Genomic DNA, 26,164 nt, shown 5'->3' with positions numbered 1-26,164 from the left:
AGAAGGATGTTACATCTTTGTGAAAGGGCATTTGGGAACAAAATATTTACATTTGCCTCTATTTATGCACCAAACAAGAAACAAATTAATTTTTAAGAGATACTCTTTAAAAATTAGATAAATTTAAAGAAGGAGAAATTATAATAGGGGGCAATCTAAATTGGATTCATACAGATTCTCTAGATAAAAGATGTAATAAAAACATTAAGAACAAAACGGGGAAATAAATTGGTGAAATTGTTACAGGAATTCAACCTTATTGATGCCTGGAGAGTAGATAATCCACAGAAAATTGACTTCACTTATTATTCGCATAGGCATAATACTTATTCTAGAATAGATTTTATTTTAACATCAGCCAGTTTAATGCAAAATATTGTAAAAGCAGAAATTGGCATTAAAAAAATCTGATCATTCACCTGTTTGGTTAGATTTAAATATTCTTGGACAGCAACAAACTACTTACACATGGAAATTTAATACTATCTTATTAACTAAATCAAAATCTAGGAAAAAATTACAAGAAGGTATACAGAATTACTTTAAAGAAAACATAACTCTAGGAATGCCAACGCATATAATATGGGACACATTAAAATCTGTAATGAGGGGCCAGTGTATTCAGGAGATGGCTGGATTAAAGAAGAACATTAACCATGAAAAATTAAAATTACAGGTAGAAATAAAATAACTTGAAATGAAACATAAAAAAACAGGATCAAAAAAGATATATAATGATCTGGAAAAGAAAAGATTTAGACATCACTGAATTAGATTTCATTACAACAAAATTATTATATGTAAAACAGAATCATTATGAAATTGGCAATAAGAGTTCAAAAGTACTAGTGAATACAATGAGAAGATGTAAAAATAGAAATAAAATTGCAACAATAGAATGCAATAATATTCAAATACATAGTACAGTACAAATAGCAGAACAATTTGCTAAATATTATGAAAAATTATATTCTTCAGATAAACCATCTGATAAAAAAATTGATGAATATTTACAAAAATTAAATATTCCAGAACTGAAGAATGAACATAAAAATATTCTAAATAAGCCAATTGAAAGTAAAGAAATAGAAGATGCGATAACAAAATTAAAGAATGGGAAATCTCCAGGTATAGACGGATATGATCCAGAAGTTTATAAACAATTTAAAGATTTACTATTACCATACATGGCAGTATTATTCAATCAGATAATGAAAGGGGAGCAATCACTATTATCATGGGAAGATGCAAAGATCACAGTGATTTTAAAACCAGGTAAGCAAACAGATCAATTTGATTCATATTGACGAATAGCATTATTAAATCAAGATGCAAAGTTATTCACTGCGGTTGTTGCATCCCAATTGAGCATTATAATAAAAGAATATGTCTCCCCTGATCAATCAGGCTTTATACCCCAAAGGCAAATAGCAGACCCAATACGTAGAATACTGAATGCCATTTATATTAGTAAAAAGAAAGAGACACCATTAGCAATTCTATCCATCGATGCACAGAAAGCATTTGACCATCTGGAATGGGGTTTTATATTTGGACTCCTGGGGAAATTAAATATTGGACAACACTTTATGAAAGCGATACAGTCAGTTTATCAAAAATCAAAAGCTACAGTGAGAGTAATGGATTTGATTCAAGGAGTTTCTTTCTGGGCAGAGGAACTAAACAGGGTTGCCCTTTGTCACCCTTGCTTTTTATCCTTTCTTTAGAACCTTTGACAACTGCCATAAAGAATAATAATAATTATATCAGAGGCCTAGAAATTAATGGTCAAATACATAAGATCAATATGTTCGCTGATGATGTGGCAATATTAACTACAAATCCAAAAGAAGCTTTGCCAGAATTAATGACAGAAATTTATGAGTATGGAGCAGTGGCAGGGCTACGTATCAATTATTAAAAATCTGGAGTACTATATATAAATATTAAACCCAAAGTACAATATGAAATTCAAAATTATATAGGTATTCTATCATTCCATAAATCATTTAAATATCTGGGAGTAACTGTTTCAAAAAATTTAAACAAACTTTAGCAGTTGAATTTCCATCCAGTAATTAGACAAAGAAAGAAAAAATATTAAAAGGTGGTCTCAGATACATTTAACAATTATGGGCAGAACTAGCGCTATAAAAATGAAAGTGCTGGCAAAATTAAATTATCTTTTTCAAACACTCCCTATAACAATTGACTCAAAAGATTTGGCATAATGGCAAAACAATATTTACAAATTTTATCCATCAAGGTAAAAGACCAAGGCTAGCCAAAAGCCTGAGGCGAAAAAGATTAGATCAAGGGGGATAGGGAGAGCCAAGTATACACAAATATTATGAAGCAAATCAATTAAGAACCATAGTATCATATTTGGAGGGAACCTCAGAGAAATTATGGGTAGGTATGGAAGCAACAAGGAAACACATACAATTAATTGAAATATATATATTTGGAGGGGAAAAAATAACAGACTTAGAATGGGTAGATAATCCCTTTTTACATGTTACTTTAAAAATTGGGGAAAAATGGAAAAACAAATTAATCCCAGATATTTCCCCGTTGCTTCCATTCATGTTATATCCTGGCTTCTCATATTTAGATAAAGCAGAGCAATATGCCAAATGGAGAGAAAAAGAATTATATAGAATGCGAGATTTTTATGAAAATGAAACCCCTCTTACTGTAGCAAAATTAAAAGAAAAACTTCAGGGACTACTAATAAATTGGATTCTTTTTCATCAATTACATTATCTTATTATGAATTCTACAGTAAGGCAAAATATGATCAGAAATATGACTAAATTTGAACGCATTATATTGGAACATATGAATAATATGAAAAGACTAATCTCTAAAATATATTTACACTTAATTGAAATAGATACAAGTATGTCAACAGGATTGAAAATAATATGGGAAGATGATGTTGGGATAAAAATAGACCAAGATATATGGAAAAAAGTATGGATGAATCAGTCAAGGAAAACTATATCAATAATCCTTATGGAAAATTATTTTAAAATATTACACTGGTGGTATATTACACGGGTGCGTCTAGCAGGGATAAATAATACACATATTACAAAATGTTGCAGAGGTTGCAATCAGCAAGGTTTATATATTCATATGTGGTGGTCATGTCCTGTTGTGCTGCAGTTCTGGAAAAGGATATTTACAGAAATGGCAAACATCACGCATCAAGTTCTCCATACCACACCAGCATTAGCTTTATTAACAATTTGGGAGGAACAAAATGGAAAACTGACATCTAAGAGACTGATAGGCTTTATGCTGATGGCAGCTCGCAGGGTAATAGCAAAATGTTGGAAAAATGCAGAATTCTTAACATTAAACTCTTGGTATACAGAGCTGTGGCAAATAGCCATAGCAGAAAAATTGACACACCAGCTTAGATTAGTTAAAGGTAAAGCTAAAGTATCTGATTTTTATAAAGTATGGCATGTTTTTATTTTATATACAGATCAGCAATATATTCAACATCCGTCAAGGTTCTTCCTCAGATTATGGAAAAGAGAATAAATACAAACTGTAATATGAAGAATTATATGAATAATCTCCAAGCCATTTAAGGATTTAGTTCACATTTGTGATTGTAATGTAAAAGTGGAAAATGTGTTAAATATATTACCCTCTGCCAATAGAATTCAAATTTATGTATTTTATTTTATTTTTTCTCTTTTCTTTCTTTTCTTCTTCTTTTGTTTTTTTTTGTTTATTTGTTGTGCATGTTTTTATTGTATTTGGAAAATTAATAAAATTATATAATAATAATTTTAAAAAACCTTGCCAAAAGGACTGCTTTGGCTGCATTTCGACAGACGCCTGAAAAATAAGGAAGAGCAATATTATAACAAGACACCTTGGGAGTCACAAATATAAATGTCCTAAAGCAGCCTTTAGCAACCTGGCACCCTCCAGATGTGTGGGACTACAACTCCATCAGTGGTCATGCTGGCTGGGGATTATGGGAGTTGTAGTCCACATCTGGAGGGCACTGGTTTGGAGAAGGCTGTGTGACAGCAACAACAGGTTGTAGCAAAAGTTACCATAACATTCAACAGTTCATGTCTGACATCTAGAGTGGCAAAGCAACTAGGCAGTTGCTGGAGCCAGTCCTTGTAGCATTGCTATTACTATTACTACTACTACTACTACTACTATTACTACTACTACTTGTAGTATTAGGTTGGATCCAGGATCTACCTTCTGCAAGAGGAAGGAATCTTCCACAAGATAATGGGCTCCACTTTCAGAAGGTCTCTCTGCCCAATGTGGGGGGGACCCCCCACCCCCCATACCACAGCTCACTCCATTCAGCAGGGGCTCCTGACATTCTGTGTACCATTTTCAGGGGGCTTCAAGGACTGCTGTGGTAATAAGGGGGCGAAGAAGTCCACTTCCATTAGTGCAGTTGGTCCCGTGTAAATCTAGATCCCACACAAAATTAGGAGCAGCTTCGCTGGGTCGGACTCTCTACACAAACATTTGAGGAGACAGGAACTTTGCATCTAGATGAAGGTAAAGGAGGTACAGAAATTGAGATAGATCTGGGAAGGGAAAGCGTGAGGCACTTGTGTTTCCTGTTCACAACACCACTGATATCAGAAGCCACTTTCTAATTCAACTTACACCTGTCAATTCACAATCAGATTATTAAAATGATTGCTGTGACTTTAAGACCTTAGAGCAGCCTTCCCCAACCCAGCCCATCAGTGGCCATGCTGGCTGGGGATGTTGGGAGTCGTAGTCCAACACATCTGGAGGACACCAGGCTGGGGAAGGCTGCCTTTAGAGCATTCACAACTGTTTATTCCACTACTGATTATTTTCACATGCGTACACTAACAACCCACTCAAAGTAGGGTTTCTCTATGTTGCACTGCTGCTCAATTTTTAGTTCCCTATAGTTCTTGATGGTGACCCAGTGAATAGAGAGCAAGCCATGGTGCTAGACATTTGGGATTCAAGTCCATCCTTTGTTCCCCTTATGACCTGAACCCCCTGAGCAAGCCCTTAAGGATCTCTTGCCTCCTTAAGAGTCCCACCTTCCTTCTTTAAACTTCCCCTTCCCAGGGGGAGGGGGGGAGGAGTTGCCATCATCCATAAGGATTCAATCTCCCTCACGAGGAAACCCATCCATCCTAGCACCAGTTTTGAGGGTCTGTACCTTGTGTTTAGCCAAAGAGACAGAACAGGTATGCTGCTGGTGTACCGCCCACCCTGCTGCCCAGCAGTCTCCCTGCCTGAGCTGGCTGAGATGGTCTCAGAGGTGCTGTTGGAGAACCCTAGGACAGTGGTGCTGGGGGACTTCAACATCCATGCTGAGGCTATCCTGACAGGGCCTGCTTGGGACTTCATGGCAACCATAACAACCATGGGGCTATCTGAGTACATCACTGGCCCGACACATGCGGCAGGACGTACCCTGGACCTGGTTTTTGCTGTTGGGTGGATGAGGGATGATCTGGTTGGGGGGGGGTCAACAACCCCATTGTCATGGTCAGATCATTTCCTTGTGAAGTTTGGATTGGCGGTAGCAGATCCTCCCTGCAGGGGTGGGGGACTGATTAAGATGGTCTGCCCCCAGAAACCTATGGAATCCGATGGATTCCTGAATGCTCTGGGGGATTTTCCAGCTGATAGGGCTGGTGATTCGGTCAAGACTTTGGTCTCACTATGGAATGGTGAGATGGGAAGGGACATCGAAAATAAAAAGTTACAAAACGCAAGTCCCTTTACCCTAGCTGTCCTCAGGCTTTTCTAGACTGCTTCTTCCTGCCCACTCTTCAGACTCTGTTCTCACTTCAGGCTCTAGCTGTCTCTCTTGCTCTGCTTATATACCCTCCACCCTCAAAACTGAAAGTACTGCTTCAAACCTGAAGAAATGAAACTTCAGCGGAGAAATGAAATGGACACTTAGCCAGAGAAATGAAACTACTCCTCTCAGTAATTCCCACTCCCAACAAAAAAACCCCAGGCTTTGAAGCCTGACCAGTTTTCCCTTTGCCTCTGTAGGCCTCAAACCTTCACACTTGTGGATTCATTGTGTGGCCTAGCACAGATCACTATGTGGTAGTCTCAGTTCTGTAGCTGTAAAATGTGTATAACCGACTCAAACGTTTAGCGGCGGCACATGCTACATTCCTCATGGCACCATACCGCCTCAGAATGCATGTGTGGGGTCATTATTCTATGCACCTCCATGTCAAAATCTCCCTACTTATGCAAAGTGCATGCTTTTTCAAGCCCAACCTTCTTCCTGACCTGTCAGCTTTTCAGGTGCCAGAAGATTTTGACAGGATGTTGCTTTCAAACATGCAAACACCTGCATGCATTTCTGGTTCTTTTTAAGCCCCAGCATGCATTTAAGAGATGGATCAGACTGTACCACATGCCCTACGGCAGTGGTTCTCAACTAGTGGTATGTGTACCACTGGTAGGACACAAAAGTAGTGAAGGTGGGATGCAGGGTTTTCATAACAATTACTAAGAATTTGCTCTCTCTCTGTTCCCATGCCCACCTGAAGATATGACATGCTGTTTCCTGTTGACCCTACTTGCCATGGATTATCTATTTTACCATGGATTATCCACAGATTATTCTTTTTTTCCTTTTAATTGTTCTTTATTTCATTTCCATTACAATACATGTACATTATCTATTGTACAACTTTGTTCAACAAATGCTTAATAAATTGTACATCAATTGACAAGTTATCCATGCTATTAACAATGACAAGGTGTACCTATTTTACTCTTAAGAACAAATATATTAACTAAACTAAACTTTTGCTGTGATTTTTTATGTCTGAAAACATGCATTACAGTTTGTACCTTCTTATTTGTTATTTTAATCATGTATAGTACCTTCTTGTGTTCTTATGATAACCAGAGTTTTGTAGTAGGAGGGAACACTCCATCATTTCTCTGCATTTGTATAAACAATAAAATTGTACCATTCTTCTGTAAAACTGTCCTTTGTTCTTTGTCCTTTTGGTAATTTAATATTATTTGTCAATTTTTCTAATAATGCAATCTGAGATTATTCATATTTTGCCATGCTACAAGTAACCTTTTTAACTACCAATGGAATTATTATTTTTGTTTGTTTGTGTTTTAGTCATAACAATAAAATTTATTTCCAGTAATACTACCGCAACTTCTTATTTATTATCTTGGTGTTTTACTGTTACCGTAGCAGTAAAATTGACACTCAGTGGTATTATTATGCTTTTCAACTACTAATGGAATTGTTTTTGTTTGTTTATGTTTACTCCCAACAATTACACTGCAATGTTTTATGTTCTTAAAACTTACAGTACATACTAAATATAACAGAATGCCTGTAAACATATAAATGTCCCTCTCAGAAAAAAGTGGCTTTTTTGTTTCTACCATGGTGGGACCCAGGTTCTTTGAAAGAGTGATTGGTGGGATGTAAGATAGGAAAGGCTGAGAACCTTAGGGGATGGGTGTTTCAGTCTAAGATAGATGTACCTCACAGAGGTAGTGGGAGGAGAAACACAATAAAGATCTAAAACAGATTGCAGGCAAAAGGGTTATACTATTTTTTATGTCCATTTCTAACAATGATCCCCTTTGAATGTGATGGAACCACAGAGCAAACAGGAAGTGCAAATACTTTGGACTTGTTCTTCTGCGACATCCAGAATACAACTGCTGCGTCTTCCCTGCCAAGGCGATGTGCAAGATCCTGATGCAGAGACTTAAATGTTTTCACTACTTCTCTTTTGGCCACTTCCCTGGGTGAACCGAGATTGCACTACAGAAACATTTGCAAGGTAACAGAGAGTTCTAAGAGTTCTCTTTAGGAACTGAGGTCAAAATGAGATATGATGCTTAATGCGTTGTTAAACTACATCCGTTAAAAAAAAAAATAGTAGGCATGGGGGAGCCCATTTTTCAAAAATCACTCCTCCCCCTTGGCATGGCTACAAGTGGAGTGGGGAAAGCTCCCACAGACATCAGCAGGAGTTTCCTCACCCTAAGGGTGCAATCCTATGCATGTTCAGACAGAAAGAAGTCCTACAACTCCTAGCATGCCCCAGCCAGCATTGGCTGGCTGGAGGGATGCTGGGAACTGTAGGACTTTTTTGTGTCTAAACATGCATAGGATTATACCCTAAAGCCTCTCTTTCTCTCTCTCCCCCCCCCCCCACTCTCTGTGTGGGGATTTTCATCAGGTCTGTGGCTGGGAAGGGAAGGGTTAAACCTTCCCTCTCCATGCGCTGCTCTCTCAGTGAAAATTTGGCTCTCCTGTCTGTGTTATTCAATTTTTTAAATCTCAAACCAGGATGTTTCTAATGACTCATTTAGCAGCACACATCTGGTTTGGCCCCAAATTCATACTGAGTATGCATTCACAGAGCCAAACAGCAGCAATTATACATTTTTCTCTGGTGCTTTTGGTTGTGTACATGAGAATCAGCTCATGCTTGAGAATCACCTGGTTCTTTGCAGAGCCTGTTCCTTTTCCCATGTGATCAATGTCCTACCTTGTGGTTATTTCTGTGTAGGAAATTGTATGGATCCCATGTGTGGTTCGTTGGGTCTGTAATGCCGTTTTTATTCCTGATAGGAGGAAACCCAGGATTGGCAGCCCTAATTTTCTGCTGTGTGTGTACATTGTGAAATAAATGCATGCAAATTTGTCACACTTGACAAACTATACAGGCGCCTTCCCCAACCTGGTAACCTCCAGATAAGTTGGAAGGCAGCTCCCATGATTTCCTTCATGCTGGAGTTGTAGTCCTACACATCTGGAGGACACCATGTTGGGGAAGTCTGGTGTACTGGAGTGACAGGGTACTATTATTGTTGTTGCTGTTGCTGTTATTGTTATTTTACATGGAAGGGACTTCTGTCTATGATGCAAACCTTCAAAGAAAGCTATTTTAGGCTTGGTTTACACTTACAGAAGAATGGGGCAGTAGGATTCTGAGATAGCAGAAAGGGCTGTAAAGGTAATATCTGTAAAGGCAGAAAGGTAAAAGTAATCTTGATAGGGACTGTAAACCTCCCTATCAAGGAGAAGGGCTTGAAAAGCTGTGTGTGTGTGTGTGTGTGTTGGGGGTGGGGGGAGACATGTCAGTCCTTACGAAGACAGGGATAAGGGGCAAAAGGGGGGGAGCAAGTGTCTCCTCGGCTATATTAGACTTCAGTGCAGATGTAAGTATAAAATGCTCCACAAGTCCTGTAATTGAGAAAATCCATCAAACAGCCTGACAACTGCTCTAGCATTTCCAGAAGCGATAAAAAATAAAAAGTAAATTCATTTCACTTTTGGAAAGGGGGCAGTATCACCTTCTGGCGGCTTTAATGAAATGCCATAAAACTCGAGGAAAAAGTGTGTTGTAAAGTAATAAAAAGGTAGTCAGGAGTGGATTGTTTGTTGAAACATTCAAGGAGGGAGGAGACAGGGGGAGGCTGGAGGGGGCGGCAGGCACCATTCCACTTGAAGCATGACCAGTGAAAAACTACCGGCAGAAAGCAGAGCAATGCACGGTGCAAGACCGGCTAGGTGCTTATCAGAACAAGAGCATCAAATGTAGGTCAACCTCCTTTTCCCCCATCGAGGCAATGGCCCTGATCCAGCTGTAGTGCCACTCAATGCGCCATGCATAAGAGTGGGTGGTCTTAGTTGGGATTTCTCAACGCCATCTGTATGGAATGGCGCTTCCAGCCAGTTTGGTGGGCCACTTGTGAGGCAGGCATAGAAGTGCATCCAGATGCACACCTGCTCCGTCTGTGCATGGAGAAACCTCCTTCCACACGCAGATCTCCCTTGCTGGATCAAGGCAATGGCACATGGTGTCTTCTTTGTTCAAACTAAGCTCCAGCTCAGATATAGAGGACAGCAAACACTTTTTACATTATCTACATTTTGGCCTAATACATTTCTGTGCAACCAAATGGGCAAACTACAGAAAACAAGCGATCCGACTCTCTGAAGTTGATAAAAGTTCTCTGCAACGTGTTTCCCACAAGACTTGGAGCTCAGATCAGGAACCATTCAGCTTGCACAAGTGGGGCCCCACAGCAAAACATTGCTTGTGTGTGTGTGTGTGGAGGGGAAACCTGAGGAAGAGAAACACTGGAAGGCCTGGATTGGGTTGGTTGTCCACTCTGGGTACCCCCACGCCCGAGATCCCTTAACTGCTGACTTAATCTGCCCCTTCGGAGGTTCTAAGGGTTCCCACTTTGAGTGGGACACTGCCCAGTGCCAGTCAGCCTCCCCCACGAGCAGAGACCCTTGAATGGAGTTGTGGTGAGGAGAGGGGGGGATCTGAGTGGGGCAGACTGGGCAGCAGCTCAGCAGCTTTCTTACTTCCCTGGTCTGCACTGAGTGCTGAGTCTGCGCCTCCTTGCTGCGCATTGGTGGTGCTGTTTTGGCTGCATAAGCATCAGCACTCACCTTGTGACAGGGCTGGCGCAAGACATTTTGCTGCCTGAGGCAAAGGGCAAGATGGCACCCCCCTTCCATTTCATGTACAAACACCAACTGGACTGGCAGTTGAATCTTTCTTCAACACTGGCAATGGGGCAGAGGCCTCCACTGCACCTGAAGGCAGCAGGCTAGTTTAGGGGGCACAGGGCAGCCTGCATCGCCCACAGCTCTCTCTGCGGACACCTGGCTGCTGCCTCCCAGCATCTGCTGCCTGAAGCGAATGCTTCGCTCTGCCTAATGGTAGGACCGGCCCTGCCCTGTGAAGTAGGGCAATAGAGGGAGTGATAGTCTGACCAGTAGCTCATATCATCCCTAGAACAATGAGATAATAAAACACCAGCAGTGGCTGTGGAAGATGTCGATAGAGAGTTTAATTTGTTTTCATTTCTCGTCAATTCACTGGTGTAGTCAGTCCACATACTCATCTCTGTATAAGGTGTGAAGTGGCCCATGCTGAATAACAACGCAGTTCATTTCCTCCATTTAAGGCAGCAGTGAGAGACCTCCAGCCCATGGGCTGAATTCAACCCATGGAGATTCCGAATCCAGCCCACGGAGGAACCTCCATCGGCCATACTCCTCTCCTAGGCCCCTCCCGCTGCCTTGACATCATCCCCCCTTTTACATTTCTCTGTGCCTCACTCTGTACAAAGACAGGGGCTCAGATGGGACTCAGAGGAGTTCCTCCGAGTGCAAGCTAGTCCCGCTTCCTTTTGCAAGCCCCAGTTGGCAAGCAGCGCAGGAGGGAGGCGCCCAGCTCAGCTGACACTTGGAGAAACCGCTCCTCGGAGCACCAGCTGTGTCCCTTCCTTCATGAGAGATGCATGGAGCTCCAGGCCTCTCTCCAAACAGAGAAAGGAAAAATGGGCAGGATTCTGTAAGGGGAGGGGGAGTTCAGGGGTGGTGCCCCACCATCTTGACGTCAACCAGCCTAGTGGATTGGCCTGGGGGGGGGGGCAACTTGCCCCCTGGACCAAAAAAGGTTCCCCTTCCCTCATTTAAAGCATCTCTGTTTGCTGTTTTCCACTTCTGCTTCCTCCTACCTTCTGGGCCTCTTTCATTCTGGAATATTTCAGTACTAAAAGAAAGATACAAAGTTTAATTGCCAAACAAGTACTGCAAATAGTTGGCTGGAGCCAATGCTAATATTGAAAATGGCAAAGTACTGGCAGCTTGCCCTGGAGAATTTTAGAAAAAGAGACCGGCATGCTTACTTTTGTGAAAGAAAACATTTCCCGCTTAAATCGCATTGGCTGTGTCCTGGGCACTTTCACAAAGGCTCAAATGGCTTTTGCTTTGGTTTGTTTGTAGGAACAGACATTAGTTAGAATGCCTCCTTTCCATTTTATCTTCCACATTAGCAACCATCAAGCATTCACATCAACAGTGCAAGAGAGTCAAAGGGCAATTTAAGCTTCACATAAGAAAACATTCTGAAATAACAATTGATTCATCCAGGAAACTACTGTGAAGTTGTCGTGGCTATCACAGGAAGATGGGTTTCATTTGAGTTAGTGACTAAAAATGAAGATCAGAAGACAACTACATTCAGAAGAGGTTAGTAACAGCATTTATTCAATGAAAGGTTTGCGTGTGTGAGTGGGAAGCACCATGGTCAATGAGCCAGTGTAGTGTAGTGGTGAGAGTGACGGACTGGGAGCTGGGAGATCCGGGTTCTAGTCCCCACGTGGCCATGGAAGCTCACTGGGTGACTTTGGGCCAGTCACAGACTCTCAGCCCAACCTACCTCACAGGGTTGTTGTTGTGAGGATACAACGGAGAGGAGAAGGATAATGTAAGCTGCCTTGGGTTCCTTGCAAGAGGGAAAAAGGCGGGATATAAATGCAATAATAATAATAATAATAATAATAATAATAATAATAATAATAATAATAATAATGGTCTGTACAGCATCAGCAGAACCAGATGGAATGACCCAACAGTGGGTGCCAAGGAGCAGTGATGAAACATCCCGGCATCCCTCCAAATATCCCCCTTGAGAGGAACTTCCAGTAGGTGGCACCATAGCTGATGGTTGTGGTTGTTCACCGGACTTGAACAAACTGGACTCGCCTGCTTACCAGCTGTTTTTTGGCTGGCAAATGCCCTCTTACAGCCTTCTGAAGGTCACTCCACCACTGTTTAGGATTCAAGTAGTAGAAAGCCCCCCTCTTTCCAGCATCCCCATTGCTGTGTAACCCCATTCAGGGCTTCCACTGTAATACTATAAGGGTGCAATCCTATTCAGATAGGCGGCCGCCTCCCCTCCTATCCAACGGAGGGCAGGAGGAGCACAGAGGGGATCGTTCCCTCCGCGCTTCTCCTGCCCTGCATTTTCAGCTAGACAGCCGACTGTGGCTGTCTAGCCGCAGGAGGGCAGAGCGGGGGAGGAGGCTGCTGTACGACACATCGGATGTGTCACACTTGCATTTCCGCCCTCCTCGCCCCGGAACACCCCCAGACACACCCCTTTTCAGCCACTCCATGCATGGGGCTGTTCCGCTGCCTCCGAGGCAGTGCGGAAGTGGGAGGGGGGTCAGTTCTCCAGGAACCAACCTCGGAGTGCGGGCTCTGTTGAAAAATCCAGCCTGTTGCATTTCTGTAGGGGAAAGATATGCTGCGTACAGAGCATCCATCACTGGATCCAGATTTGTTGGCTTCTTTCATCGCAGAGGACAATAACCAAGAATGGTTGCAAACAGTTTCTGTTACTTCCTTCACAATGTGGACAGCTGGTGCAAACCACTGGCTAGTGCAGTCTTCCAGAATTTGGCAGCCTCGAGGTGTGTTGGACTACAACTCCCATCATCCCCTATCAGCATGGGGATGGCTGGGCTAGTGTGTCACTAGAAGCTGGGAGATCCAGGTTTTAAATGCAAGCTCTTGTAACAGACTCCCTCTGGATGGAACTTGGCTGAGATCTTCGACATGAAGCCACAGCAACACAGGGTGGACTAAATCAGGGGTGTGGAATCTCTGGCCTGTGGGCCAAAGTTGGCCCTCCTAGGGTTCCCCAGTTGGCCATGCCCCTTTTCCCCTGACTGCCAACTGTTCTGTGGTTCCCTAGCTTTTGTACAGTTTTTTCCCCCCATTCTAAAAGGTTGAAATGCCTTTTAGAACTTTCCTAAGGTTTACTGGCAGTAAGAGCTTTAAACTGAAATATGCTAGTATTTCAAGCATTTTGGTCATGTCCCTTTTGCATCCAGCCTTGCCCACCACTGGAACACAATCCTTGAGAGCTTGTTTGAAATGGAATTTGGCCCTCAGGCTGAAAAAAATTCAACCTCCCTGAACTAAGAGCATTTCTACACCAGGCTAAAATCCTGCACCTTACTGAGGCTTCTGCTTCCAGATTCCTTGTAGGATTAAGATTGGCTCCTTTTCACATGGTTTCATCTGTTTGTTGTTGTTTTCCTTTCTGGGCAAGTTCTATATGTTTCATTATGCACCCACTAGATGGTGCTGCAATATAGCGTGACTCCAAAATTTCACCAGAAAGTTATTGCACTATGAAGACTCTTATCGTGTTTTCCCATAGAGAATTAAGCTGCTATAATGGCCAGAAGGGATGGGAGGGGCCCTGGAGTTGACAACGTCATGTAAAGGGCCCACAAAAAACCACAAGTGACCAATCACAAGTGCACAATAAAAGTTCCGTGTAGAAATCCTCTAATTGAATGAAGTAGGGTTTATTGACAAAAGGGTGAACAGAGATAAGCAAGCATTGTGAAGATTATGGGGTTTACCAATGTAACATAGCATATTCTTTCCCTTCGCTAACTCTCATGTCCTCTCCTACACAACTGGGAGTTGATCCCTTTCATGTGATTGGGAAATTCCAGCTCAAGTTAGCCTGAGTGATCTGCTAAAACTTTCTATTTCCATTTATCCATGACACACTGAAGTTCAATCTTTCTACACTCAAGGGTCACTTTCCACATTGATCAGTCTGCCGTGGAACCTTGCACATTAGCTGTGGAACTCCTTAAGTGCCACGGGGGATTCTAGAGCAGGGGTAGGCAGGAACTAGATCTCCAGATGTTTTGGATCAACTCCCAGCATTCCTGACCATTGGCAGGGGCTTCTGGGAGTTGAAGTCTAAAACATCTGGAGATCTACCTTCTCCCCATCCCTGTTCTAGAGTACAATGTAGGAGTCATTCTCAGTTGCCACCAGCAACCAGCAAGGTTTTTTAGGGCATGGCTTTGTGCTAATGGGGAATATGCTCACTCAGTACCCCCTTGCAACTGAAGTCACTAATGGTAGATAAGCTGTCTTCTTGGAAAACTCTTTATCATTACAAGTCTTCTTGTTTTTACAGAGCCCCATGTCTCTGTCAAACAGTTTGAAAACCAGGCCTCTAACCCAAAAGATGTTTGCGAAAGAAAATATTAATTTGGCTGCCCTTCACTTTAAATAGAACATTTCCCATAGAACACTTTTTTGGAAGTTGGGGTGAAGGGCTGACATATTAAATGCCTTTTACTTCAAGCCTAAATTAATGCAGAATGACCATTATGGTGCATGTGTAATATACACGAAGACCAGAAATGCAATATGAATAGCGCTACCACAACAAACACAGCACGGCCACGGTGCACTTCCCATCATTGTAATTATCTTCTAAAACTTTTAACGGGAATGCTGATTGCTATTCACTTGCTTATTCTCTCCCAGAAAGTGGAACAATGAACAGATGCCAAGAGTCAAATATTGACTGCAGAAGGCCTGTGTGTGATGCAGAGTTGAGAATTGAACAAGAGGTTGAACAAGGAAGGATGTCCTCTCTCAGGACTGAATCAGAAACCATTACAAAGGCTGGCTTTGCCAAAGAGGCATAATTGGAATAGGCACTATGTGTGAGCATGTGGGTGGGGAGAGGGGGAGATCATTCTGTAAAAAGCTTGGGCTGGAAAATAGAGAAATATAATTTTATGTATCTTTTATCCTCATATTTTCAAATGATGCTCAAAGAGCATTTTTTTTTTGCCTTTAGCCAGGCAGTAACTACATGGCTGAGATGAGATTTGAGCCAAGGGCTTTCTGGCTTACAGTTCACACTGTAGCTTTGCACACAGAAGGCCCCAGGTTCGATCCCCAGCATCTCCAGTTAGGGCAGGAAAAATTCCTGCCTGGCGACCTCCTGCCAATCAGTGTCAACAATACTGGGCTAGATGGACCAACGGTCTGACTCAGTATAAGGCGGCCTCCTACGTTCCTGTGCAGCTACCCTTACCTGGTATGCTGCACCAATTTACAGCGTGATTCCAGCACATCCCTCCCTGTCAACCAGTGTGGGCCACCTGCAGTTCTCAGCCTAATTTCATGTGGTCCTCGGCCTAATTTCAAAAGCCCCCTGCATGCAGTCAGTTCAAACCTCTGGCAAGAGTGGTCTGTCCCTTCCCTGCTGCCTGGGAAGGAAAAAGGAGAGAGAGAGAAAAGGGGGGGGGCAGAAAGAGAAAGAGAGAAAAGGTCTTCCCTTAGCAGACGAGAACAGGTAGAACTGGTTTGTTGAGAGAGATCAACACAGTTGCCTGCATTTTTGGACTGTCCTTGGGGATGTGGCTGTGGGCTGTCAAACTGAGTGCCTGCACCACAGAACATACCGCTCCACCCCTGGTCACTGGTGGGTTGCAGGGCATAAGCATCTGTGCCCAGCATCAGTGACATGAATAGGTCAGTACTGGCTGTTTTCACAGGGTGGAGAACCTTCCCACAAAGGGAAAGAAGGCCTTGTACTCAGTTCCATCACCTCCCCAGTGAGTTGCTGCCGCCACCACAGTGTACAGTTCTGATCAGCCATTTACCGATGCACATGCTGACCTGACCCATCAGTCGGAACAAAGTATGCGGCCAGAGGTGCCAGAGGCGAGGATCCAGCCCGCTTCTGCATGTGGCTTACTGTCCCTAGCTGGTTTCGGATAAATGTGTGAAAACTGGGTAGAGTTCACTCGCTACTAGTGGGGCAGAGGAGTGCGGGTGCAGGATGGAAGCACTTATCTTCACATAGACCCGACATTAAACTGACAGGGAGAGGATTCACCAAACTATAGGTTGGATCCAGACTTAGTCAGATTTGGAGTAGACCCATTGAAATCAATGTGGCTTCAGCTGGTTGTGACTAATTTAAGTCCTGCTGATTTAAATAGTTCTGCTCTGAGTATGACTAAGTCTAGATCCAACCCTTGGTCTCTGATTCCCAGGTAAAACCACTTGAGGTTTAATGTTATTGAAAGATGTTCTGATGGTATAATTTGGATCTACTTTTCTGGGAAGATAAAGCCAAATTCTGAGCACATTTTAATTTTACTGGCTATAACCCCCCCCCCCAAATAATTTGTAAAACACTTCCCTCCATTCTATTATTTCACATAAATGGTTCCCTCAGTCTGAAAACTTTCTAGCTCTTGCTCTCTTGGCAAATTGTTCAGTGCCAGAGTATATCTTTAAACAAGAACCACCACCACATTGCCAGAAAGTGGACACACTCAGTATTAATGATGCTAATAAGAGACAGTAATAATTACTTACAAGATAAATGTATCTTGTACATTTCTCTCTCTCTCTCTCTCTCTTGTGTATGTGTTTGTTCATTCTGGTGTGTGAGTGAGCGAGTGTTTGCATTTGTTTTAAGACTCTCTACAGGCTACACTGGAGACTACAGATCAACAAGCCTATCTTTTGTATCAAGCAAAATAATAGAGATGAATAGCATTCTAACAAGCTAAATATGTAACCCTTTTAGCACTACTGAATGCTATGGAGTGGTTTGCTGCTGAATTTTGGTGTCAAACTGGCAATTAATTAATTAATTATTCTTTCTTTCTCTTTTACCTAGTGTGGCCTGTGGGAGGAGGGGCCTGGGGGGCCAAAATTGCCCCCAGACCACCCCTGCAATAAAGCCTCAAATAAGTTGTCCTTGGTCCTCCTCGTGGCACTGACTGTCTTGACATTCTGTTCCTGAGTGACCAACTCTGCCACAGGGGTTCTGCTCCTTGCTCCTATCACTGACCCTCCCCCTTGCCACTGGTAAGACTCCTCTGAGATGTGCTTAGTGCTGTGTGGGCCCCATGATCCACCAGAACAGAATGGAACCTAGGGGTAACTACATGGCTGGTGTGTGTGTGGGGGATTCATTTCTGTTGTCCCAATGCTGCATTTTAAAAACATATATTTTATTGGATCAATTTTGTTAAGTATACTACAAGCTAAATATACTAGCTAAGGAAGTAAAAAAAAATCTTGAAAATATAAGGGTACAAAAAGGGTGGGTGGGTAGATACTCCCCCCCCCCCACACACACACACAAATTTGAAAGATGATTCTGATTTAGTATGGTAGTCCTTGGGTTTCATCAGACACCATCAGCACAGTTTGCGATTATAAAGCAAATGGGGCTTTCTGTAATCATAAACTAAATACGCTTCTTGCCTTGCCTTTCCAAGGAAATGACAAATGTATGAGTATCTGTCAGTGTGCTACCAGATTTGGCTAAGGCAAGCCTCATCCCAACAGCCCACTTCAGAGATGTGACAGGAACAGCTGTTTTGGCTTAAATGAGCAGTCTAGACTGTTCTGTCCAATTCTGCAGTTTTGTTAATTAAAGTAATACCTTCTTCCAGTAAGAGCTGAAACTGAAAATGTCATGTCATGAAAAAGCGAATTCCCCGGATCAGTGGGGTGTATTTTGTTTTGTTTTTGAAATGAAGATCCTTGGCATGCTTGGGTCTAGGCCTTGAGAAGGCTGGATGAATTTCGCACATCATGACTATGTCAGGGCTGGCCCAAGGCAGCGAGCCACCTGAGGCGAAGGACAGGAGAGTACGCCCGCCCCCATGCCCTGACAGTTGATGGGACAGCATCCCCTACTGCACCTGAGGCAGCAGGCTGGTTTAGGGGGTGCAGGACAGGCTAGAAGGCACACACAGCTTTGTCCTCCAGCAGAAGGGAACAGCCAGGGGCTGCCCCTGCTGTCGCCCAGCATCTGCTGCTTGACACAGCTGCCTCCCCCTGCCTAATGGTAGGGCTGGCCCTGCACAGTGTTTAAGTGATAGGGGATACCAGACCTGGTCCTTTGTCCTACTGCAAGCTACTGGTAGTGCGGAACTCTTTCAGTAGACCTGGCAACTCTATGTTGCCTTTTTGGGTGGCTCATTTTTATGGATCCCTTGGTTCCCATTTATATCATATGCAAATACTTCTCTCTCACATTCTGCTCAGATGTTCTCTCTCTCTCTCTCTCTCACACACACACACACACATACACTACATCCCAAATAAATCTTGTCTGATTCATTGCCTGTACTTTGCTGGACACTTGCCTTATCTGGATCTGCCCTCCAGTTCTTGCTTTGGGCCTTATATTACCTTGTATGTCCTCTGAAGCTGCTGGACAGGGGCATTTGACCCCACCCCCACCCTTGCAGCCCTTACCTCTTTCTCTTTGTTTCCTGACTCATCTCCTTCCCATCTCCTTCTCCTCCTGGTGACTGCCATGGCTTGGAGACTGAAAAACAGAACTGAGGGAAACAAGAGAAATACCCCAAAAGTGTGGAAGCAGGAACAAGCAGGGCCAGTAATTGAGAAAGCAGATATTTGATGTGCATTTCTCACATCAGCATGCTGCCCATGTCCTAACTCAGCAAACGATTGCGGGATTCATTGTATACTGAAGGCTTAATTCCTGCACTTTTACACATAGTGAGTAACAGATGCTGGGCAGTGTTTCACTTCATCACCATTGCCTTCGAGCATCTTCCTAGAGGCCAGGAGTGACTTTGATGAATCATCGTAAGATGTATCTGTGCAAGAAGATCTAAACCCTCACTCTTCAGTCCCAGTCCAGAGAAAGTTAATCACACTTAAACCTCACTGGAGTCAATGGGACAAGAACTAACTTAACTCTATTGATTTCAATGAGGCTTCAGCATGACTGATTTCCTCTTGGGGGAGAGGGGTCCTTTCTGTAGGTCTCTCCTGCCACTATATCCCCTCCTGTCTTTCTCTGAATTGGGAATATTAGCCAGAGTTAAAACCCCTGACAGGGCTTTAAATATGGCAATAGAAGGGAACAAATGAGCACACATTTCAACACTGTGAACTGCTGAGAGATTCTATTATATTGAGTGTTATATAAATACCATAAATAAATAAATAAACAAACAAACTGAAAATGTATAAACAGGATAAATTTGGGAAATTTGAGATTTGTAAAGTGTAAACTGAAGAATGATCTGATGCAGGGAAAACTCTGGACTTGTGGGGTCTAACTCAGTGAAGCCATAAGCTATGCCGTGCAGGGCCACCCAAGATGGACAGGTCATGGCAGAGAGTTCTGACAAAATGTGGTCCAATGGAGAAGGAAATGGCAACCCACTCCAGTATTCTTGCCAAGAAAACCCCATGGAACGTATCACAAGGCTAAAAGGTGTGACGCCGGAAGATGAGCCCCTCAGGTTGGAAGGTGTCCAATATACTACTGGGGAAGAGCAGAGGGTATTTCCAAGTAGCGCCAGAAAGAGTGAAGCGGCTGGGCCAAAGCCGAAAGGACACTCAGCTGTGGATGTGTCTGGTGGTGAAAAGAAAATCCGATGCTGTAAAGAACAATATTGTTTAGGAACCTGGAATGTCAGATCAATGAATCAAGGTAAGCTGGAGGTGGTCAAACATGAGATGGCAAGATTGAACATCGACATCTTGGGAATCAGCGAACTAAAATGGACAGGCATGGGCGAATTTAATTCAGGTGACCATCATATCTACTACTGTGGGCAAGAATCCCTTAGAAGAAATGGAGTAGCACTCATAGTCAACAAAAGGGTGGGAAATGCAGTACTGGGGTACAATCTCAAAAACGACAGAATAATCTCAGTACAAATCCAAGGCAAACCATTCAACCTCAGCTTCTTCGGCCTCAGTGGTTGGGGCATAGACTTGAATTACTGTGATGTTGAATGGTTTGCCTTGGATTCGTACTGAGATCATTCTATCATTTTTAAGATTGTACCCCAGTACTGCTTTTCCCACCCTTTTGTTGACTATGAGTGCTACTCCATTTCTTCTAAGGGATTCTTGCCCAGTAGTAGATATGATGGTCACCTGAATTAAATTCGCCCATGCCTGTCCATTTTAGTTCGCTGATTCCCAAGATGTCGATGTTCAATCTTGCCATCTCATGTTTGACCACCTCCAGCTTACCTTGATTCATTGATCTGACATTCCAGGTTCCTAAACAATATTGTTCTTTACAGCATCGGATTTTCTTTTCACCACCAGACACATCCACAGCTGAGTGTCCTTTCGGGTTTGGCCCAGCCGCTTCACTCTTTCTGGCGCTACTTGGAAATACCTTCTGCTCTTCCCCAGTAGCATATTGGACACCTTCCGACCTGAGGGGTCATCTTCCGGCGTCATATGTTTTAGCCTTGTGATACGTTCCATGGGGTTTTCTTGGCAAGAATACTGGAGTGGGTTGCCATTTCCTTCTCCAGTGGACCACATTTTGTCAGAACTCTCTGCCATGACCTGTCCGTCTTGGGTGGCCCTGCACGGCATAGCTTATGGCTTCACTGAGTTACGCAAGCCCCTTCGCCACAACAAGGCAGTGATCCATGAAGGGGCAAACCATTCAACATCACAATAATTCAAGTCTATGCCCCAACCACTGATGCCGAAGACGCTGAGGTTGATCGGTTCTATGAAGACCTACAACACCTTCTAGAACTAACACCAAAAAAAGATGTCCTCTCCATCATAGGGGATTGGAATGCTAAAGTAGGAAGTCAAGAAATCACTGGGATAGCAGGCAGGCATAGCCTTGGTGTACAAAATGAAGCAGGACAAAAGCTAATAGAGTTTTGCCAAGAGAACACGCTGATCATAGCAAACACTCTTTTCCAACAGCACAAGAGACGACTCTACACATGGACATCACCAGATGGTCAATATCGAAATCAGATTGATTATGTCCTTTGCAGCCAAAGATGGAGAAGCTCTATACAGTCAGTAAAAACAAGACCTGAAGTTGACTGTGGCTCAGATCATGAGCTTCTTGTTGCAAAATTTCGGCTTAAATTGAAGAACGTAGGGAAAACCACGAAACCATTCAGGTATGACCTAAATCATATCCCTTATGAATATACAGTGGAGGTGACGAATAGATTTAAGGGATTAGACCTGATAGACAGAGTGCCTGAGGAACTATGGACGGAGGTCCGTAACATTGTTCAGGAGGCAGCAACTCAATCCATCCCAAAGAAAAAGAAATGCAAGAAAGCCAAGTGCCTGTCTGATGAGGCTTTACAAGTAGCTGAGGAAAGAAGGGAAGCAAAAAGCAAGGGAGAAAGGGGAAGATATATCCAACTGAATGCAGAGTTCCAGAGAATAGCAAGGAGAGACAAGAAGGCCTTCTTAAATGAACAATGCAAAGAAATCGAGGAAAACAACAGAATGGGAAAGACTAGAGATCTCTTCAAGAAAATCGGAGATCTCAAGGGAACGTTTTGTGCAAGATGGGCATGAGAAAGGACAAAGAAGGCGGAGACCTAACAGAAGCAGATGAGATTAAGAAGAGGTGGAAAGAATACACAGAAGAACTATACAGGAAAGATCTGAATGTCCCTGATAGCCATGAGAGTGCAGTCACTGAACTGGAGCTGGATATCCTCGAAAGTGAAGTCAAGTGGGCCTTAGGAAGCATTACTAACAACAAAGCTAGTGGAGATGACAGTCTTCCAGCTGAGCTATTTAAAATCCTAAAAGATGATGCTGTTAAAGTGCTGCACTCAATATGCCAACAAATTTGGAACACTCAACAGTGGCCGCAAGACTGGAAAAGGTCAGTTTACATTCCAATTCCAAAGAAGGGCAACGCCCAAGAGTGTGCACAATTGCACTCATTTCACATTCCAGCAAGGTGATGCTCAAAATTCTACAAGCTAGGCTTCAGCAGTATGCGAACCGAGAACTACCGGAAGTACAAGCTGGGTTTCAAAGAGGCAGAGGAACTAGAGATCAAATCGCCAACTTTCGCTGGATCATGGAGAAAGCAAGAGAATTCCAGAAAAACATCTATTTCTGCTTCATTGACTACGCTAAAGCCTTTGATTGTGTGGATCACAACAAACTGTGGCAAATGCTTAAAGAGATGGGAGTACCAGACCACCTTACCTGTCTCCTGAGAAACCTGTACGAGGGTCAAGAAGCAATAGTAAGAACCAGACATGGAACAACCGATTGGTTCAAAATTGGGAAAGGAGTACGACAAGGCTGCATATTCTCACCCTGCTTATTTAACTTATATGCAGAGTACATCATGAGAAACGCCGGGTTGGATGAATCACAGGTCGGAATTAAGATTGCCGGGAGAATTATCAACAACTTCAGATACGCAGACGATACCACCCTAATGGCAGAAAGCAAAGAGGATCTAAAGAGCCTCTTGTTGAGGGTGAAAGAGGAGAGTGCAAAAGCTGGTTTGAAACTCAACATTAAAAAAATGAAGATCATGGCATCTGGCCCCATCACTTCCTGGCATATAGAAGGGGAAGAAATGGAAGCAGTGACAGATTTTATTTTCTTGGGCTCCAAGATCACCGCAGATGGTGACTGTAGCCATGAAATTAAAAGACGCTTGCTCCTTGGGAGGAAAGCTATGGCACACCTAGACAGCATAGTAAGAAGCAGAGACATCACCTTGCTGACAAAGGTCCTTCTAATCAAAGCTATGGTTTTCCCAATAGTAATGTATGGCTGTGAGAGCTGGACTATAAGGAAGGCTGAGCGCCAAAGAATTGATGCTTTCGAACTATGGTGCTGGAGAAGACTCTTACGAGTCCCCTGGACTGCAAGGAAGTCCAATCAGTCAATCCTAAAGGAAATCAACCCTGAGTGCTCATTGGAAGGACAGATACTGAAGCTGAAGCTGAAATATTTTGGCCACTTAATGCGAAGAGAAAACTCTCTGGAAAAGACCCTGATGCTGGGAAAGACGGAAGGCAAAAGGAGAAGGGGACGGCAGAGGATGAGATGGCTAGATAGCATCACCGATGCAATGAATATGAACTTGAGCATGCTCCAGGAGAGAGTGCAGGACAGGAAGGCCTGGCGTGCTATGGTCCATGGGGTCACGAAGAGTCGGACACGACTGAACGACTGAACAACAACAACAACAGCAACAGTACTACATGGTCCACTAAGGACACAATCCTATGCATGTTTATCTTAAGGAGCGCCTCCAGCAACACCAGACAGGCCGCTTAACAAGATCAGCCTCGGATGGCCTTCTCTCTGTCCCATCAGCCAGGACAGCTAGACTGGTGGGGACGAGGGAGAGGGCCTTCTCTGTGGTGGCCCCCACTCTGTGGAACTCCCTCCCTAGGGAACTCCGTCATGCCCCCTCTTTAATGAGCTTCTGTCGTGCATTAAAAACGTGGTTGTTCAGGCAGGCATTTGGGGTGGGTTAGGGTATTTTTTTAAAAAAAAATTTATGGTAAAATTTTATTGTTTTAAATTGTTTATGGTGGGTTGTACATCGCCCAGAGTGGCTGGGTGACCAGTCAGATGGGCGATTAATAAATTTAATAAATAAATAAATAAATGTTTAGACAGAAAAAAAGTCCTACAACTCCCAGCATGCCCCAGCCAACCATGGACCCTGGTACAAAACATCAGGGGATGGGAGATACCAGGGGAGTAAACTGCCTACTGCACCTATAACCCATACACTGTATATATAAATACAAGTCTATATCCAAGTTACCATACATCAGGAAGTCTAACACAAAACTCTCAAAGAGGCTGTTCATACTACACACTAACCCACACTCAATGGTTGAGTGTGGGTTGTTTTGAACCATGGGTTAGCGTGTTGCCTGAATGCAGCATGTTTTCCGCAGGGTGAGTTAGCATGTTGTCTGAACCCAGGGCATTTTCCACAGGGTGGCATGCTAATCATGCAGTGTGGTTAACCACCCTGAACAACTCAACAACAAACAATGGGTTCTCAAGGTGGCTTGTTCAAGAAAAATAAGCCATGCTGTGTGGTTAACAAGCCACCCTGGCTGCATTCAGACAACATGATAACCCACGGTTCAACGAACAACCCATGGTTCAAAACAACCCACATTCAGCCAATGAGTGTGGGTTAGTGTGTTGTGTGAATGGCCCCAAAATGGCCAACAGAGCTGCATAAAGACCTGGTTAAAGGCGACCAATTAATACTCATATTTTACAGATGAAGAACACTCACACTCAGAGATAAGTGTAGGGTGGCCAGGTGGCTTACTTTTCAGAGGACAGTCCTCTATTTGAAGGTGTCCTCTATTTGATGGGCTTCCCAGTCTAAGTCGGGTTTAAAGTCAAAGAACCACAAGGAGGGAGAGCAGGAAGGGGTCCTGAGGATGCCCTGCGACGGTGAGCCCCTGGACAGCAGACTGTGCAGTCACACCCATCACCTATCACAGTCTTCCTTGTGACAGTATGATGTACTGTATTTCTATTTGAATTACAGCAATTATGTCTAAACCTGCATGTATACATATAAATTAACATATGCAACGTGATGCACATTGGAGTCCTCTGTTTTGGTGATGTAGTCCCCCTTGGGGGCGATGCATATGTGGCACAAGGCCAGTCATGGCCGGGGCTTTTAAACTGTATTTTCAGTTTTACTTGCCATTGTTAAGCTGTGGGGAGTCAGAAGCCTTTACCCATCAGCTGCAAATCACCCAGATTTACCAGCAAATCCTGATCTGCCTTCTACCCACCTCAATCTAATGGGCCGGGCTGGAGAGAAACAGCATCCTGCATACAAAGGTGCCCAGGGCTATAGCTCCTAATGGACCCTCTGCTTTAATTCTCATTGTCTAGAAAATTGATAGTGTTTCCTTGTCCCACATGGGAGCTAAAAGCATTTAAATCCATTACTTATGCTCAGATTCTTGAATATGCTCATGCTGAGGGCTATGCAGGCACTTTTATACAGAGATCATGTTGCAAATGTATTTCTTTGAGAGTCCTGCATATTTCTGCAAAGCTTGTGGGATTGGGCTATATGTCTGCATTTGCATAACCCAATTATACCCTCATTTAAATTAGGTCAGAATTGCTAGATTAATTTGTACTTCTATGCCATTAGATTGTGGCTAATTGGACGTTATCAGTGTACTCTAATCTGCATTCACGAAAAGGGATTCAGTTCTGGTGGTGGAGCTTTGAAACAAGGGTGGAGAGAGAGGAAGCCAGAGAGGAAGTCTCTGGGTTCCCTCTGCAGGGGCCAGGGTCTGGCCTTGGGCAGCAGTCTGGGGCAAGTCAGGACAAAGAGCAGTTAGAAACACAGGGCAACCCAGAAGGCAGGGCTGAAGAGCTGGGCCAGAAACACAAGGCTTGGTGGCATTCAGGCAGGCCTTGCTGCTCACTCAACATCCCACAGAGATGGGAAGCCATCTTCTACGTCTTCCCGCTCAGGAGGAACCCATGGCCAACCTGGGTGGAGTCAGTCCGGAAGCCTCTTCAGTGAGGAGCTGTAGTGACATGGGCTTCCACATGGGGCAGTGGTCAGCAGTTTCTGACACTTTACTGCAGGGAGGGCAACTCTTGGTCTGTGGAGGCTTGGGCCCCCTCTGTGGGACACCCCCTCCCCTCCCGCTAGCCTGGAGGCTA

The 26,164-nt window shown here is 43.5% G+C and overlaps 1 long non-coding RNA gene across 1 annotated transcript; it reads left to right on the top strand.

Moving 5' to 3' along the window:
• Positions 1-11,724: 11,724 nt before the first annotated feature.
• On the top strand, positions 11,725-25,063 carry LOC146358736 (uncharacterized). The gene is made up of 3 exons (XR_014787123.1): positions 11,725-12,061; positions 17,343-17,533; positions 21,407-25,063. It is a non-coding gene; the product is annotated as an uncharacterized LOC146358736 (long non-coding RNA).
• Positions 25,064-26,164: the final 1,101 nt, after the last annotated feature.

This window comes from Heloderma suspectum, chromosome 1 (assembly GCF_057233095.1).
Source record: "Heloderma suspectum isolate Gila_16-S chromosome 1, 16-S_ref, whole genome shotgun sequence".
In the NCBI taxonomy this organism is placed as follows: Eukaryota; Metazoa; Chordata; class Lepidosauria; order Squamata; family Helodermatidae; genus Heloderma; species Heloderma suspectum.
The sequence above is the reverse complement of the archived record's forward strand: the minus strand, read 5'-3'. Positions and strand labels throughout refer to the sequence as shown.